Source organism: Mesoplodon bidens (assembly GCF_964165515.1).
Source record: "Mesoplodon bidens genome assembly, contig: HAP1_SCAFFOLD_84, whole genome shotgun sequence".
Lineage (NCBI taxonomy): Eukaryota > Metazoa > Chordata > Mammalia > Artiodactyla > Ziphiidae > Mesoplodon > Mesoplodon bidens.
The window spans coordinates 1,901,447-1,917,896 of NW_027672468.1; the positions used below are offsets into that span (position 1 = coordinate 1,901,447).

Genomic DNA, 16,450 nt, shown 5'->3' on the forward strand with positions numbered 1-16,450 from the left:
TTAGAGCAGCATTTGAAAACTAATAAATTACGGTTGTTAAATAGAACTTCTCACATTTTTACCTCTTGCCAAGATTTACCAAAAGTTTGTTTTAAGCAAAAACAAGCAAACCGACATACTGAATACAAAAATAAAAACAAAATAAAAAGAGAGAGTGAAAAGCAAGCAGAGACTAGGAGAAGATATTTGCAATATATTTATCTGAGAAAGGGCTCATGTTTTTCTTATTATTTCCTTACTAATAAAGAAAAAGCAGCTCAGCTAAGAGAAGAGATTTGAAGTGACACTTCACAAAGGAGGGATCCAAATGGCCAGTAAATATATGTCAAGGTGATCAACCTCATGGGTCATCAGGAAAATGGAAGTTAATTCTGCACTCCCACCAGAATGGCTATGATGAAAAAGATGGAAAATACTAGGTGCTGGGGACTCCAAACACTCCTGACAGGAGTAAAATTGGTATAGTTGCTTTGGAAAACCATTTGGCAGTATCTTCTCCAGTATACTGTGTGCCCGGCAATGCCAGCTGCGGGCGTACTCCTAGGAATATGCATACACATGCTGAACAAAATACACAGAATGCTGCATTTGCTCGGGTAGTGAGTACGTTCGTTGATCAATAAAGTCCTTCGTGAAATGAAAACTGTCTCAGTTTCACTTAAAATCGAACGAGCTTTTTGGCCAACCCAATGGAATATTCACGACAGCACAGTGAGGAGTACAAAAGGCCAGCCCCCTGTCCTCGAGATGGGGGGATTCTGTGGTGCAAGCTGTACTCCAGAGCTTTCCCAAAGGACCAGGCTGGAGCGAGTCTGTGCCAAGACCACACTGCTGCCTAGTTTTGCTCCCCTGCCCCATCTGGTTTCCGTTATGCCCCTTCTCCAAAGAGCACTTCTTCAGTAAAGAGTTTTCACAAAAGTCTCTAGCACAGGTTTGCTTCCAGAGTCTGCCTTAGACCAGGTGGCATCAGAAGTTGCCTACGGAAGTGGACTCAGCAGGTGGAATTCTGAGGGTGGGTCGCTTACCAGCCAGATGGCAACATGGACCCATCTGTGGGGTGACGGCCCCTGGAGTGCTGTAGCAGTGCGACCTGTGGCTGGGGATGCGCTGACTGGTTTAACTTCTCTGGTACAGGAGGTGTAGAAGAAATGGTCACGAGAAGGACTGTGGAACTGGGTGGCTGTTGTTAAGAGCTGTCTGCCCAGTGAAAACAGAAAAAGACAGCCTCGGATACAACAACCAGCAACTTGAAGCCGAGTATGACAGTCAGCCAGCCTAAAGACACTTACCTCCCTCAGGCTCAGGACCTGATGTTTAGGGGTGGCAGCTCTAAGAAGGCTGAACTCAGTCCAGGCAAGTCTCCTATGTCAAAGTCAGGGCCCTGATGGAAAGGGTGAACTCTAAGGCCTGAGATTGGATGTCTGTATCTATTTACTTGAGAACTGTGAACCCCAGATTCTCTGGGCCCTCAAAGTGGCCAACTCCCTCTCCTTGGAAAACAGAGGAATCCCCCTTGCTTGAAGACCACGGCAGCAGTCTCGAACAAGACAAGCCGCTTACAGGACACCGCTTGCCCTACAATGGACTGCCCCCATCTTCCTCCTGGCTGCATCACTCACTTGGGGCCAGCTGGGCCGGCTAAGAGAGGAGGGGGTATTATTGCAAACATCCCAGGGGACTGGGCTGACACACGTGTTGGCAGGAGCTGGAAGGATGTGTGGGTCCTGAGGGTGCTGGTCATGGGTGTGGCCTATAAAGCAGAATGAGGAGGAGCTGCTGATACGAGGACATCCTCTCATGACTCAAAATTAACACGCTGGCGAAGGCCTGGGTCTCACAGCTGCTGGGGGAGGGGGCCTCTTAGGAGCTTGGACGAGCAATGGCCCACACTAAGTGATTCCAGAACTGGCACAGAAGTCTTTGGAAGCAAAGACCAAAAGGTTTAGAGGAGCCGGCACACTAGAATGGGTCTGCCACATAAAGCAGGGAAACCCATGAGCTGGCTGTATCCTTTGGGAGGGCCCGGGAGATACAGTCTGAGTACCAAAGCCTAGACTCTGCCTCCAATGTTGGTCACCAACACTGATTCAGCCTCACGGATCAGGGCCCTCTTCTTTATTCTGACTGTAACCTGACTCACACCTCATCAGATCTCATCTGGACAACGGGCTCTGCTTTATGTTCCCACAGTAAAAATAATCATCTCTTAATTGAGTTTCTACATTGTCATCGGAGTGATCTTTCAAAATGTATATTAAATGACTCCCAGTTTATACCACATGAATGGTTCCCCATTCCTATAGGATAAACGTCCAAAGTTTGCAGGAAGGCTCACAAGGCCCCTTGGTCTAGGCCGGGATCCACAGCCTTATCTCTTGCTGTGTCTCTCCTGCACCCTCTGGACCCTACACTTTAATTTTATTGAATCATCTGTAGTTCAGAGCTGTGAACTTGGTTAGATGCTTCTGTGCCTTTGCTCTTCGGACCCTCCTCCAACTCGTGCATATGTCTTGGTTATAAAGTATGTTCCTTCAGGCAGGGGTTTCATTTTATCTTTGTATCTCTAGTGTTGAACATGAGCCTGGAGGATGATAGGGGTTCAGTCAAATGAACCCATATGAAGAATGACTGAATGAGTCAATCAATCAACGATTTGTGTAATGGGGGGGAGATCAACGTGGGCATGGCCTCATGATTATCGAAGAAAACTATCTTCTCAACTAGGACAGAAACCAAATTATGATAAGAACGGAGAAGAAACTGTTTCCTTCTCCTCCTCTCCTTTCTTCTCCCAGTGCATAATTTTATAATCCAAATTGATTTTGAAATTCTTATATCGGGAAGGTAACCCACTAGGTCAACAACTACTAAACACTGTTCTTATTCCTCATCATCTCCAGCAAAGTTTCTTCTCCAGAGAATTTTTTTCGCCTACTCTCATAATTTCAGGCTACGTTACAACCCCTTTCTATAGCTCTAATCCATAAAACTATACCCTGAAGCCTACACACCAGACAGACAGAACCATGATCCCTGTCTTATATCCCTAAGCAATGCAGTAGATCTAATATGCAGCATCCTGTTAGTTAAGAAAGGAGCAATTAAAAAAAAAGAAATCTGGGACTTCCCTGGTGGCACAGTGGTTAAGACTCCATGCTCCCAATGTAGGGGGCCCAGGTTCGATCCCTGGTCCAGGAACTAGATCCCACATGCATGCCACAGCTAAGAGTTCGCATGTCACAACTAAGACCCAGCACAGCCAAATAAATAAATAAAATAAATAAATATTAAAACAAACAAAAAAAGAATACAGTGAGCAATAAAAAAAAAATAAATCTAGGCAGCAGTTTCAAACTATCCTCCCAAAGGTACTTATCAACTACAAAGGGAAAGATGATAACTCTACCATGGAGAAACCAATGGTGAATTATATCTCAATAAAGCTTTTATTTAACAAAGCAATGCAGATGTGACCAGGGTCAGGCATAAGGTGAACTTCTAAGGTGCTGGCGATATTCCATTTCTTGATCTGGGTGGCGAGTCCAAGGGTGTTTGTTTGCAGTTTCTTTACCTGTAGATATGTGCTTTCTATACTTCCATATAAATATTTCACAATTCACAAGACAAAAGTGAAAAGAAAAAAAAAAACAACGATAGAAAGTAAATTAAAAGCAGTTGGGTTTTGTTTCCAGAAAAGGTAATTTTAAAAAAAGGGGGGGGGCTTCCCTGGTGGCGCAGTGGTTGAGAGTCCGCCTGCCGATGCAGGGGAGGCGGGTTCGTGCCCCGGTCCAGGAGGATCCCACATGTGGAGCGGCTGGGCCCGTGAGCCATGGCCGCTGAGCCTGCGCATCCGGAGCCTGTGCTCGGCAATGGGAGAGGCCACGACAGTGAGAGGCCCGCGTACCGCAAAAAAAAAAAAAAAAAAGGAACATATGGCAGGAGCAGTCCTATCAGCTGATTTGACTTCTTTGGGGGCACACCCTCTCATCACTGGGACCTCAGCATGAAGTGTAGCTGCCCTGGATAGTGTGACTCGCTGGTCTCTGTCATACCAATGGGACCCCTGTCCATCCCATGATCCATCTACTACAGAAACCCATCTCCATAAAACAGAATTTTCAGGGTGGAAAACTAAGACAGAAGCCACTAAAAATCCTTTTCTTAGTGCCAAGTAGCAAACGCTTGGACCCAACCAACTAGCTTCCAAAGTTGTCTCTTTTATGTTATAACTTACTATCCAAAGGTGGCGCTAACGTTACACATACTGTTAAGTCTCATATTTTATGCTTTCATTTACCTAAAAAATAATCTATCCTACTCTGCATGTAAAAGTAACCAGCTTTCTCCTGTTTCTCATGTTATCTCTGGAGTCAAGAGACAGTTGAAACTAACTCTTGAATAAAATCTACAGTTTGGTTATATTCTCTCGGTATTTGGGAAAATGACTAGGATGTTATCTGTACACTGCAAAATAGTCTTTGTTTATGTATTTGATATTTATTCACTAAGTGTCAGGAAGCAACTTTCCCTAGAAGAAGGTATTTGAAATGATTTCTTCATCTTTATTAAGAACTAAAAGTTAACATAGATAGAAGGATATTTTCTTGGGGGGGAGTATATAAAAACAAGTTAAATTACAAAATTGAAGACCTACAATAACTTCATTAAAATAAGTTCCTAAAACTGAATGGTCATTTCTTCCCTAGGCCAATACTGGTGTGCACGTGTGCCTTAAAAACTGAATGTAATACTCATGTTCGTAGCAGCATTATTCATAACAGCCAAGAAGTGGAAGCAACCCAAGTGTCCACGGACAGATAAATGGAAAAACAAAATGTGCTCTAGCCATACAATAGAATATTATTCAGCCTTCAAAAGGAAGGAAATTCTGACACAGGCTACAACATGGCTGAACCCTGAAGTCATTATGCTCAGTGAAATAAACCAGTCACAAAAAGACAAATACTGTAAGAACCCACTTAGATGAGGTACTGGAGTAGTCAAATTCCTAGAGACAGAAAGTAGAATGGTGGTTGCCAGGGGCTAGGGGGAGAGGAAAAGGAGGAGTTAGTATTTAATGGGGACAGAGTTTCAGTTTTGCAAGATGAAAAGAGTTCTGGAGACTGCGTGTAAAACAATGTCAATGTACTGAACTACATACTTAAAACGGTTAAGATGATACCATATATGTTATGTGTATTTTGTCACAATTTTTAAAAAAAAACTGAAAGTAAAAGATCGAGAAGATCACTTATTGAAATGAGCAGCGTGGTCACCTCTGGGGAGAGCCCAGAAGTAGGAAGACATGTATTATAAAAATGCTGTTTTAAAAAATCCTTACGTAAAGCTGTCTGTAAAGCCTTAAAGCATTTAAACAGTATGCATATTCGGGTTTCCCTGGTGGCACAGTGGTTAAGAATCTGCCTGCCAATGCAGGGGACACGGGTTTGAGCCCTGGTCCAGGGAGATCCCACATGCGGCAGAGCAACTAAGCCCATGCACCCCAACTACTGAGACTGTATTCTGGACCTCGAGTGCCACAACTATTGAAGCCCGTGTGCCTAGAGCTCATGCTCCTCAACAAGAGAAGCCACCGCAAGGAGAAGAACCTGCACTGCAATGAAGAATAGCCCCCGCTCGTATCAACTACAGAAAGCCTGCACACAGCAACGAAGACCCAACACAGCCAAAAATAAATAAATAAAATAAATAAAAAAATTAAAAGTATGAATATTTATTCCCTAGTTTAGTTCTTTTATAATCTGTGTTTTCTTTTACTCTCAGCTTGTTAAAAGCAGGTCACATCCACACCTAATCTGACTTTTCTAAAGCTGAACCATCACAGCCTGACACCCAAAGCCTGACACTCCATCCCTCTCCATGTTTATTCTGATGTTTTTCTCATTTTCCACAAGCCTGTAACCACTCAGCAGACCACACCCTTCTTGCAGTTCATTAAAAAAAATTAAAACCATTATTCTATGAATTTCCTTACTTTTCCTACCTCTATATATTCTCCTCTATATATTTTATTTCCTTCCTGTGCTCAGCAGTAATCCCTTCTCTATTTTTAGAAAAAAATTAAATGCTTTTAATTGAAAAGTGAAAACATGTTCAATGGGGAAAATTCAAACAACATAGAAGAATATGAAGGAAGTACCTCCCCTCACTGATGCACCCCCAAGAGTTACCCCATCACAGGTTAAAATGCATTGTGCTCATGTATTTTTATGCACCTGTAAATATCAACATAAATGTATACATATATTTTTATACACTGTTATTTTTATCAGAAATGAAACCAGGGACTTCCCTGGTTGTGCAGTGGTTAAGATTTCGAGCTCCCAATGCAAGGGGCCCGGGTTCGATCCCTGGTCATGGAATTATCTCCCACATGCATGCCACAACTAAGAGTTCACATGTCACAGCTAAGGAGCCAGTGAGCCATAACTAAGGAGCCTGCCGGCAGAAACTAAGACCCAGTGCAACCAAATAAATAAAGAAATATTAAAAAAATAAAATAAAGAAATGAAACCAGACTCTACATTATATATAGGAACTTGCTTTTATTTTTGGTAACCGATGTGGTCATAGATATATTTGCACCTCAGTGGATACAGCTCTACTTTAGTTTTGGCTGAATACCAGTTCATAGTATAGATACACTATAATTTATTTAACAATTCCTGCCTGATGTGTGGAAAACCCACACACATCTAGTGTCAAAAGTGAATCAGGAGGGACTTCCCTGGTGGCCCAGTGGTTGAGAATCTGCCTGCCAATGCAGGGGACATGAGTTTGAAACCTGGTCTGGGAAGATCCCACATGCCGTGGAGCAACTGAGCCGGTGTGCCACAACTACCGAGCCTGTGCTCTAGAGCCAGTAAGCCACAACTACTGAGCCAGTGTGCCACAACTACTGAAGCCCGCGTGCCTAGAGCCTGTGCTCTGCAACAAGAGAAGCGACCGCAGTTAGAAGCCTGCGCACTGCAACGAAGAGTAGCCCCTGCTCACCATAACTAGAGAGAACTGCATGCAGCAACAAAGACCCAATGCAGCCAAAAATAAATAAATAAATAAATTAATTAATTAAAAGTAAATTGGGAAAAAAAAGTGAATCAGGGGACTTCCCTGGTGGCACAGTGGTTAAAAACTGCCTGCCAGGGCTTCCCTGGTGGTGCAGTGGTTGGGAGTCCACCTGCCAATGCAGGGGACACAGGTTCCTGCCCAGGTCCGGGAAGATCCCCCATGCCGCGGAGTGGCTGGGCCCATGAGCCATGGCCGCTGAGCCTGCGTGTCCAGAGCCTGTGCTCCGTGATGGGAGAGGCCACAACAGTGAGAAGCCTGCATACTGCAAAAAATAAATAAATAAATAAATAAAAATAAATTTTAAAAATAAAAAAACTACCTGCCAATGTAGGGGACACGGGTTTGAGCCCTGGTTTGGGAAGATCCCACATGCCATGGAGCAACTAAGCCAGTGCACCACAACTACTGAGCCCACATGCCACAATTACTGAAGCCTGCACACCTAGAGCCCATGCTCCACAACAAGAGAAGCCACTGCAAGGAGAAGTCTGTGCACCACAATGAAGAGTAACCCCTGCTCGCCACAACTAGAGAAAGCCGGCACATAGCTAACAAAGACTCAACGCAGCCAAAAATAAAATAAATAAAAATAAATAAATAAATTAATTAATTTTAAAAAAGTGAATCAGCATTGTAGTAGAATACTGAGAGCAGAGGAAAGACACAGGAGTATGTTTTTCCTTTACATGGACACTCAGAGAAGTGAAATAGCTGGGCCACAGCTGAAAATTTACTAAATATTGCCAAACTGAATGCCCAAAACAAAATCAGGTGTAGTACAATTATAAAGGAAGGAAGAAGGAAAGAAGATAGCAGACAAAAGGCAAAAAATCCAATCTAATACATACACACACACACACACTCACTCGGAAAAGAGGCCCACTCCTTCCATGGACTTTATATTGTGCTATGGACTCATGTCCCCCCCCCATTCATACGTTGAAGCCCAACTTCCAATGTGACTATATTTGGAGATGGGGCTTTTGAGAGATAATTAGGGTTAGATAAGGTCATAAGGGTGGGCCCCTCCAGATGGGATTAGTGGCTTTATAAGAACAGAAATAGAGATATCAGTCTCTCTCTTTTTTTTTCTTTTTGGCCACACAGTGAGGCTTGCAGGATTTCAGTTCCCCAACCAGGGGCTGAACCCGGGCCATGGTAGTGAAATCCGGGAATCCTAACCACTAGGCAACCAGGGAACTCCCAGTCTCTTTCTGCCATGTGAGGACACAGTAAGAAGGCAGTCATTGTAAGCCAGGAATAGGGCCTTCACCAGCAACCCAGTCTGCCGGCACCTTGATCTTGGAGCTCTTAGCCTCCAGAACTGTGAGAAGTGAGTATGTGTTGTTTAAGCCACCCAGCCTGTGGTATTTTATTACGGCAGCCTGGGCAGATGAATACAGGCTCCAAGGCAGTAGATACTGGGGTACTTGTGACCAACCGGTCTGGTTACACTGGGGCCTGGGCACAAACCAACCTGCAGACAAAACCCGTGCAGAGGATCCCATTTAAGTGGTAGCTGACCCCAGGGGCTGCTCCTCCGTGTCCTCTGCCCTAACTTCTCCCCTTCCCTCAACTCACACTGCCCACAACTTTTGAATCTGCACCATCCTTATTTTTTAATGCTGCTATCCTAGTTCAGGTAGTTTTCATTCTTAACTAAAACTACGACCTCTTAACTGGTCTCCTTAATCTCCGCCCTTTCTGATTCACTCTACACTGTGAGTTGATTTAAAGAGCTAACTTTCTAAAATGGAAATCAAATCACAATAGTTGTCATTATTTGAATTCTGAAAATATTCCAGCAAGATGGATATTTTTTTTTTTTTTTTTAATTTTGCGGTACGCGGGCCTCTCACTGTTGTGGCCTCTCCCCCTGCGGAGCACAGGCTCCGGACGCGCAGGCCCAGCGGCCATGGCCCACGGGCCCAGCTGCTCCGCGGCACACGGGATCCCCCCGGACCGGGGCACGAACCCGCATCCCCTGCATCGGCAGGCGGACTCTCAACCACTGCGCCACCAGGGAGGCCCAAGATGGATATTTTTTTAACTTTCTTTTTTTTTAATTTTAAATTTTTTGGCTGCACCGTGTGGCTTGTGGGATCTTAGTTCCCTGACCAGGGATTGAACCCAGGCCTGCAGCAGTGAGAGCATGGAGTCCTAACAACAGCACCACCGGGGAATTCCCAACATTTCTTTTTTTTTTTTCGGTATATGGGCCTCTCACTGTTGTGGCCTCTCCCATTGTGGAGCACAGGCTCCGGATACGCAGGCTCAGCGGCCATGGCTCACAGGCCTAGCTGCTCCACGGCATGTGGGATCTTCCTGGACTGGGGCATGAACCCGTGTCCCCTGCATTGGCAGGCGGACTCTCAACCTCTGCGCCACCAGGGAGGCCCCAAGATGGGTATTTTTATAGATGGGGAAACAGAAGCTCAGTGATGGCCAATACCTTAACCTACACCACAAAGCTAGTCAATGGCAAAGCCACTCATGACTATGACCTTCTCTACTGCCATAGAAGAGTATAAGCTTCTCAGTACAATATTCACAGCCCTTCGAACACGGGCCCAGTTTGTATTTCCAACCTCATCTCCCACCAACATCCCTCACGATCCAGTCCTTACAGACTTCTTGCCATTCTGGAAGCCCGATGTGCCCTTCTGCATCTTTGTGCTTTCTCGCAGTGCTTGTGAATTCTGCCTTAATGACCTTCCCAGTCTCCACCTGGGAAGTCCTGCTCATCCCTCCAGGTTCCAGGACTCCTCTCAGAGCCAGTTCCCTGGGAGGAGGGCATCCCCACTCCCCTGCGCTTTCAGGTTACTCTGGCCCTGTCTCTCTCGGAGAACTTACCACGATCCCTCACAGTCAGGGGCAATCTGCCCACCCCACTCTGTCAGAGCTCCTCGGGGAAGGAGCCAAATCCTTCTCACCTTTGCATTCCCAGTTGCGAGCACAATATATGACTCACAGGTATTTACTGAATGAATAAACAGCACCATGGCTTACACAAAGCTCTATATGTGTAAAATCCTGCTTCATAAATGGATATATTGCCAAGTTCCTTTAACTAACTTGCTCTCCCTGCCCATATGTGAATAAAAGCGTTCAGTTTATGGCAACTGGATTTAAGCACAACTTGGGGGTACATCTCTATGAGAGGAAGAAGGAAAGCCCACCTGTGTGTGCCTTGGTTCTCAACACTACCTGTGCAGCCTGGCTGTAGGGAGCGTGAGGAAGAAGCGACAAAACACCCAAGAGGATGTGGAGTATTAGGGGCCCAACGAAAACTCAGCTGCTTCCTCTCAGATGACAGGAGAGATCTGAACTCTGGGAGAGTCAAGAGAACACTTGATATCTGACAATCCTAAGGTCACTAAGCCTCCAAATAATTTAGAGTTTTAGCAGTAATTTACCTCAACAAAATAAGATCTAATGCAATAAAGGACCAAAAAAATCAGCACCAGCTCTTCTGCCACCTAAGAAGAGGACGAATGGCCTTTACTCAACTGTGATGTACAAACACAACCATCTTATCTCCTCTATATAGGGACCAGGGCAGGGCAGAAAGGCCTTCAGAAGCCCTGTTCACTACTTAAGACAGTTGCTTAAAAAACAGTGGGTATTCTCTCCACCCAGAACCATCAGTAACTGCAGAAATAACCAACCTGAAAGCCTAGTGAGTGCAGCTAACCTTGCTCCATACTTCATTGCATCCAGCAGTTGAAATGCATTTTTCAAGCATGACATTCCTATAAAGTCAGAACTGCCTCCACTTTACAAGTGGGTAATTTGAGAGCCTGAGTGATAGACTTGCCAAGGTTGCAAAGAGTTTAAGGTACGTAAAACTTCCAATCTTGATTCCAACCTCTCTTCAACCATCCTTCGATATGTACATCCTTCTATATATATCTGGTTCTTTAAATCTGACCTGAAGACTTGATAATACATTTGACTTTGATGGATTATCCTAAGTGGGAGATCAACTCCAGTAAAAACTACAGGCTGAGCGAGAACTGAATGGTACTCATCTTGGTCTGATCATTCAGAAATGACAGGAAAAACAAGACCCAGAAGCCAGGAAGTCTATGGCATTTATAATTTAATCTAATAATTTATTTCAACATATTTTGTCCCCATCTCTCTGGAAAGAGGTGCTGTTCCTGCCTGAAGCTGCTGGATGGCTTTATAAGGCTGTTCACTTTCCTCTGCAACCTGACACCCATTTACCGACACCGAGATACGTTACTAGAGAGTAGAGGTCAGCTCTGCAGAACTCAAGCGACCAGTCAACCTTCAATCGATGGGCCTTCCCCTAAACAAGCTGACGTGTGGTAACGGCGGACTCCCCAGGTCAGGTCGGCAGGTGGAATTACACACCAGATATGGACTCTGTCAAGAGACACTCAGGAGAACATGTCATGGCCATGCTGGCTACTTTTGGATGGTTGTCTCTCCATATCTCACAAACCTCACTTGATGATCTACTTAGACAGCTTCACAGACAGGACATGCGCAGGGGTCCTGAGTGCACCTGACCTGACCAGCAGGAAAGGGCAGAGGACCCCAGGCTCTGGAGCTGGACTGCTGGGATCAAATCCCGATTTAGTCACTTCCAGGCTTTGCGATCTTTGTTTTAATTCTTTGTGTCTCTTTGTTCTTCATCTGTCAAATCAGGACCCTACTCGTTAGGGTGAGAACACAGAGAGAGAACATGTACGGAGAGCTTAGAACAACCAGGCCTGGCAAACAGTAAGTGTTCAATAAATGTTAGCTATTATTATTATTAACTAAGAAAGGGGGAAAGTAAAGGGAAATGTGCTACATTTCTTCTGTTTTCTCTGCTTCTACCTCCCTCTTTGAAGTGACCCTGATTTGCTTTCTTAACATGAAATCATGATGCTCTTTGAAAACATTTGCTCTGTGCAACATGAAGCACAGTTAATGACTACTTCATAAAAACAACAACAAAATGGCCAGTGTTGATGCTCCTTTGGGAGACAGCCTGCAAGTGAAGGTCAAGTCTGCTCTCCGGTGCTCCTGGAAGAGCTCAGTCATTCACAGGCTCACAGAGAAGTGTAAACAAGGCGGTTAAACTTTGCGAAGGTTTGTTAGCTGGCATAAACCTCAAAATGAACCTAAATGAGTGTTCCATTGTTTTAAAATCATCTTTGGGACGTCTCTGGTGGCGCAGTGGTTAAGAATCCGCCTGCCAATGCAGGGGACACGGGTTCGAGCCCTGGTCCGGGAAGATCCCACATGCTGCAGAGCAGCTAAGCCCGTGCACCACAACTACTGAGCCTGCACTCTAGAGCCCACGAGCCACAACTACTGAAGCCCACGTGCCTAGAGCCCGTGCTCTGCAACAAGAGAAGCCACCGCAATGAGAAGCCCACGCACCACAACGAAGAGCAGCCCCTGCTCACCGCGACTAGAGAAAGCCACGCACAGCAACAAAGACCCAAAGCAGCCAAAAATAAATAAATAAAATAATCTTTATGGCCTGAAAAGGTAAAATAAAAAACAACTACACTTTTTTAAAGTACATAATCTATTCTGACACCAGAGGAAAGAAAAAAGGGAGGAAGAAATGGACGCAAACAGCAAGTCCATGTGAGAAGAAAGGGCATTTTCCAGGCATAAGCTGACTCTCGGTGAATGAGGAAGAGTACTTATCGGGCTCAATCAGAAAAAAAAAATCTTTCCACTCTAATGGCTAAGGTAGTAGCAGCAAAATCAGAGAACAGACATTTGATAAGTGTGAGCTGTCATAAGTGAATCTGAAGCAGAAAGGACTTGGTATTTTCTAAAGTACTATTGGACTCAGAATTAGAAGGTGTTGAAGGGGAGGATTGTCACCCCAGATAGGAAGGAAGAAAACAATGAAAACCAACAACAACAACAACAACGTTTTTTAATTAAAGCTCCAGATGGAAGAGTCACCAGATTAACCTTCCTAAAAAACAAACAAACAAACAAACAGATAATTTCTCCAGGGCACATATCTGTCTAAAAACTTTCAGTATTCCCCAGAGCCTACAGGAGAGAGTGGAAAACGTCTCGAGATAATGGAGTCCCCACCTACCTTCCCAATCTTGTTTCGACATCAGGAAAGGTCCACTCCCGCCAGACTGGCTTACTCATTTGTTCCTGGGGAGGAACAAACCATGCTCATTTCAGCTTTGTATCCCCAGCGCCTATCACGGTACCTGGTCCATGGTAGTTTCTCAGTAAATGGTAGCTGATTCAACAGAAACGTGAATGCTTTCAGGCCTGTGCTCTGCACCTCACTCCCGGGAAGCCCCTTTCCCACCCGCCTCGTGAACACCCAGCCATCCTCCAAGGCCTTGTTCTCCACACCAGCACCGAAGCATCTGCCCTTGCCACTCCCCTCCCACACTCCCTATTCCTACAGAATCCCATCCCTTCGGGCCTTGTGTGCTACTGAAACATTTCCTGTTCCTATGTTTTGTCTGCCCCACTAAACTAGGAGTTTCTGGAGAAAGGCAGGATATTTTGAAGCATGAGAAGCAGTGGAAAGATTATGGATCTCTGGCTAGGCAGATCTAGTTATGTGACTTTGGGAAAACTTTCTGTAAAGCACTTCGAACAGGGCCCAGAACATAGTATGCACTTCATATAAGGCTATTACCGCTGTTCACCTCTCGGAAACTCAGTTTTCTTGCAACCTCACTTCTCTCACTTACAAAATGGGATTCATAATAAATCCTCTGTCAGGTGGGTCTTTGTGAAGATTAGGAATAATGCCTGAGAAGTCTCTAGGGCCTTCCTTAGCACACAGCAGCCACTCAATTGCCATATGCAAGCTATTATTACAAAGCCTCAGGCTGGGTGCAGAGAAAATGCTCCATAAACATTTATGGAATGAGTTGAATGAATGGAGAGAGAGACAGTCTGATAGCAGATCAGATATCAAGGGGAACTTTTTGAGTCATTCATTCAACAGATCTTTATTAAGGGCTTATCATAATGTCCCAGGTTTTGTCCTGGGTGCTGGGATGCAGCAGTAGGACAGCCCTTGCCCTGTGAAATGTACCTTCTGATGGGGAAGGCAGATAATAAACAGGAGGAGACAGAGAAATAAACGCTTATATGGTATGAAGTGCCATGAAGAGGAACGAAAAGCGAGGTGAGGGCCAGATAGGGGCTGGGCAAGGGCAGTCTGCAGAGGTGGCATTTAGGCAGAGCTTCAGATCCCTAGGAGAGCTGGGTTTTGTGAGCTGTCCTCGCCCTCAGGCAGACTCTGTACTTTTCCACGGGGCGGCCTCTAGTGCCAGGAGACCCTGATCCATCAAAGAGGCTGCAGTCTGGCTCCCAAGGCCCCTCTCAACTCAGACCAAACTACAAACACTGCTGAACCAGCAATTACAAACTTATTTTGACAAGACCATTTGACTTGGGCCACTTAGCCCCGCGTGGATGTAAATGGATTACAATCATACTGCAACTCGTCTGTTTCCCAGAAATTTAAGATCGCAGGTAGCCTTCAGGATGAATTGAATCAAACTTCTCTCCTCCCATAATGAAGTGGCTGGCAAAATAGCTTCCTAGAGGGCGAGAGACAGAAAAATCAAACAGAAACCAGTCAAACTAAGCCAAGTGAAAAAGCTGATGCGGAAAAAAAAATGGTTAACCCTTCAACAAACAATTAGAGCAATTTCTAACCCTAGGAAAATTTTCTTCTCTTGATTGGGGATAATGGCACAAAATAAGCAAAATCATAGCAGCGAGAACCCAAGATACCAAATATAAAATAGATCACCATATTCCTTGTGACATTCTTAATTGAATCTTTACCATGATCTGCCTATGATACCATGAAGCAAAAGACCAGAAGGCCCAACAATGCACCTGAACATATAATGTATGAACATATCTATGTTATATATATATATATATATATATATATATAGATAGATAGATAGATAGATAGATAGATAGATGTTAATGAACATATATATATGTGTTTTGTTCCTGACTTTTTTTCCTTACACTGGAAGCTGTTATTCTTTGTTCTCCACCTATTCAGGAATCTTATATGCAGGTATCAGCATGCATACACACATATGTTTCTTTACCTAGATTTTTCATAAGCCAGCTCATACCTATACACAGAAGTCTCAGCACCTACCTACCTATGTGTATACCTCCATAACCCTCTACAATGAAGGCTCTTTGTTTTTCATATTTGTTTCAAAATGATTGTTTAATAGGAAAATACAAATTTAAATAATACTGCCCCAGGCTTTACCTACCAACTACCACATAGATTATGTAGTTTAATTGGACAGGTTTAGTGCTATGAAAGATATAGACACATACACAGACCCTAGTCTCAAATTCATTAGCAGTGCTAATGGCCAAGGTTACAGGGACATCAGTCACACAGGCTCTCTTTGCCCCACCTTGACCAGCCAGGAGGCAGGGATATTTTCAACTCTACACTAACCAGATGCAATCAGCAGTCAGGGTCAGAATCCCCATCTGCCTTATCCAGATAGAAGGAAGAACCGTGCCAGGACGTGATGGCACTAAGTCACCAAGGGAGGCTTGGGTAACACTGCACATTCCATGTGGGAACACTTTCCAAATCTGATGATTAAACGAACGCTTCTCATAGAATGGATAAACAACAAGGGCCTACTGCATAGCAAAGGGGACTATATTCAATATCCTGTGATAAACCATAGTGGAAAAGAATAGAAAAAAGAATGTATGTATATGTATAACTGAGTCACTTTGCTGTACAGCAGAAATGAACACTTTGTAAATGAACTATACTTCAATTAAAAAAATGTTTTTTTAAAAAAAATAGATCTTTATTGGAGTATAATTGCTTCACAATACTGTTAGTTTCTGTTGCACAACAATGCGAATCAGACATACGCATACATTTCCCCATATCCCCTCCCTCTTGAGCCTCCCTCCCACCCTCCCTATCCCACCCCTCTAGGTCATCACAAGGCACCGAGCTGATCTCCCTGTGCTATGCTGCTGCTTCCCACCAGCCAACTATTTTACATTCAGTAGTGTATATACGTCAATGCTACTCTCACCCCAAGTCCGCAAGTCCATTCTCTATGCCTATCTCTTTATTCCTGCCCTGCAACTAGGTTCATCAGTACCATTTATTTTAGATTCCATATATATGCGTTAGCATACAGTATTTTTTTTTCTTTCTGACTTACTTCACTCTGTATGACATACCCTAGGTCTATCCACGTCACTACAAATCACTCAATTTCATTTATTTTTATGGCTGAGTAATATTCCATTGTATATATGTGCCACATCTTCTTTATCCATTCATCTGTTGATGGACATTTAGTTTGGTTCCATG

The 16,450-nt window shown here is 44.2% G+C and overlaps 1 pseudogene across 1 annotated transcript in view; it reads right to left on the reverse strand.

The window, feature by feature from the left end:
- Positions 1–15,213, reverse strand: part of LOC308610178 (E3 ubiquitin ligase RNF157-like) — a 233,694-nt pseudogene extending 218,481 nt beyond the window's left edge. The window contains exons 1-2 of the transcript in view: positions 15,189–15,213; positions 14,553–14,657 (exon numbers count right to left, since the gene is read on the reverse strand). The product of the transcript in view is annotated as an E3 ubiquitin ligase RNF157-like (transcript). The remainder of the gene's footprint in view (positions 1–14,552; positions 14,658–15,188) is intronic.
- Between the last annotated feature and the right edge of the window lie 1,237 nt (positions 15,214–16,450).